Source organism: Scaptodrosophila lebanonensis, unplaced genomic scaffold (assembly GCF_003285725.1).
Source record: "Scaptodrosophila lebanonensis strain 11010-0011.00,11010-0021.00 unplaced genomic scaffold, SlebRS2 tig00000024-arrow-pilon, whole genome shotgun sequence".
NCBI classification, from domain to species: Eukaryota; Metazoa; Arthropoda; class Insecta; order Diptera; family Drosophilidae; genus Scaptodrosophila; species Scaptodrosophila lebanonensis.
This window is the reverse complement of record NW_022060538.1, coordinates 14994613-14997460: the sequence shown is the minus strand read 5'-3', so window position 1 is coordinate 14997460 and position 2848 is coordinate 14994613.

Sequence of the window (2848 nt, the reverse complement as noted above, 5' to 3'; positions counted from 1 at the left end):
AATGACATTTCCAATTGCAATGCTTTTTCCTGTGATCAATAGTAACGAATAATATTAACAATATTCTGCAAATAAACAAAAAGTAAGGATAGATGCTCGAACGAGTTCATTTTAGAAGTTACACATCAGTGGCTAGACAAAATTGTTTGAAAAAAGATTTGTTGGATGAACGGTATTTGCATTTCCACCAGTGCTTTTTCCTGTGACCAAAAGTAACGGATAATATTAACAATATTTTACAAATAAACAAAAAGTAAGGATGGATGCTTAAACGAATTCAGGAGTTGCACGTATTTTCCATTTCAAAAATATGTCACGGTACAATTAGATTTCAACAATTTTGTTCAAGAAATAACTCTGTGCCATTAAATTTAGCCTGTACTCAAAGGGTGAAAAGCTATACTAGTTTTGTGCGAATGTATGTAACACACAGAAGGAGGCGTGGCACATATACTTTGTGATCAGGGTGGCAAGCCGAGTCGATATAGCCATGTCCGTCCGTCCGTCTGTCCGTCTGTATGAGCGCAAGGATCTCAGAAGGTACAAGAGCTAGAATAACTGAACTTGGTATCCAGATTCCCATAAGCCCTAGGCAGGTCAAGTTTTTTTTTTATTCTGATACACCCCCCCCCCCCGCTCCCCCGCAATTCGGGTTTTTTTCATAACTCCCGTAGTTCTTGGAACTTCACACTAAAAGTTGGTAACTTCATTCCGTTAGTGATTATGTATGTATGTTTCATCATGATAGGTCAATTCTGAAGAAAGTTATAGCCATAAATAAAATCGCTGCTCATGAGAGCTGCCGGCAGCGCTGCTTGCAGCTGTTGTTGTTGTTGCTGCTTGGGTTCAACTTTGTGCTGCATACGTACACGCATATAAACACGCAGAGACACGATTCTGATGTAAATGTTTGCTGTTCAAACTGTAGATGAACATGTCTTTAACTTAATTAAGTAATTTAATAAATATAATTTTTTTAATTATTAAAAAAAATTAACTTTTGTTATTTTTCCTTTTTGGTGGGAGGTACAGGGTATTTAAGAATTGAGCTTGCTCGACTTTAGCATTCTTTTCTTGTTTTATAATTATTCCATCAATGCATTAGATCATAATTCAACTTAACAAGTCGAACAAATTCGTATTCTTATAGCATTGTATTTTGTATCAGTTTTACAAATTTTATATTTATACTATATTTACTAGTTTTGTGGCGTGGCATACTCCACAAAATATATTATTTTTGTAAAGTAGTTGATCTAGCGATGTCCGATTGCCTGTGCATCTGCCCGTATGAACGCAAGAATCTCGGAAAGTAAAAGAGCTAAAATAATGAAACACCTCCCACATAACATACATTCTTATAACGTAAGATTTCTTCCACCATTACCAATGATGGCGAATCATCCTTTCATGCTTGTTCTTAAATCATCCACGCTTCACTTACACCTCAGTAAACAATTTCTATAAAATATCGCTATAAAGGAGGAAAGTAGTTAGTCTTCGTCTACGCCGAGGCTATAGCTTCTGTTGTGTCCATTCTAACTAATTTATCATAAGAAAGGCTCGTTAACACAATCAAGAATGAAAAACATTCTGAATGTGCAAATTTGTTCTATCATTTTTACAAACATACTGCATATATTAGTTGTGTTACGATAGCACTTAATCCTAGTATGTAAGGATTAATGATTGAAACAGACAAACAGGTACACGAACATTGCGATTTGAATTCGGGTCGCCATGGTGATCAATTTTAACAGGTGGTCAACCATTCCTCCGAGTGGGTATTAAAAACCATACATCCTAACAACAATTCCATGGAGAGTATAAAGAGAATCCTTTGATATAATAACGCTATATGTTAGTCATTTCCGTCATGAATGTATAATTTGGAGTGGCATGATGTACATAAACTTAATGTATCCAGCCCACAGATGACTGAAATAATTAAGATAAAATTAATAAGTATGACACTTTTCGCAGTGCCAACATCCAAAACCAACGACAACAAAAACATAATACATATATAGAATTTATTAAAAGTCAAAACCTACGCAGTCATTGCGCAGCCTTTGATCAAGCGCATTTTTTTTCCTTGCGGTCAGCCTGTGGAGAAAGAGTCATCAAAGCCACTCATAACGAAAATAAAAAGCCGCATAGCATATTCATACATACATACTATACTTGCCACACATATTCACAACTAATGTGCCATAACAAAACCAAATAGAAGCAAGCAACACACTTGGATAGGGGCCGCGCGGTCAAGGAGCGGCAACAGAGGCAGCAACAGCAGCAGCAACAGCTGTAAGACGGGCCTCAAAGAGAAAATGGCTTATGGGGCCAGTGTTGTTGCTGCAGCAGAGACGCCAGCTTTATAATGACGCTTGTCTTTTGCTCGCTGTCACTGCCACACTGCCGCACTGCCCACTTGCTCTTTGGGTAACATAATCGGTCACTGACTTGGCATTTGGCGTGGTAATTTGAGAACTTTTTGCGCGTCGATTGTTGCGGGTGGTCAAGGAGTGTACGCCTGTATTTTAATACCCTATACCCAAAGGGTAAAAGGGTATACTACTTAGTTTTAGGCGAATGTATGTAACACACAGGGTGACAAGCCGAGTCGATATAGCCATATTCGTCTGACCATCTGTACGTCTGTATGAGCGCAAGGATCTCAGAAGGTACAAGAGCTAGAATTGCCAAACTTGGTATCCAGGTTACCCTAAGCCCTAGGCAGGTCAAGTTTGTTTTATATTACTATATATCCTCCCACTCAATTATGAAGAAAGTTATATCCATAATTATAATGTATGTACATACAAGTATGTATTGAATAATTTGTATT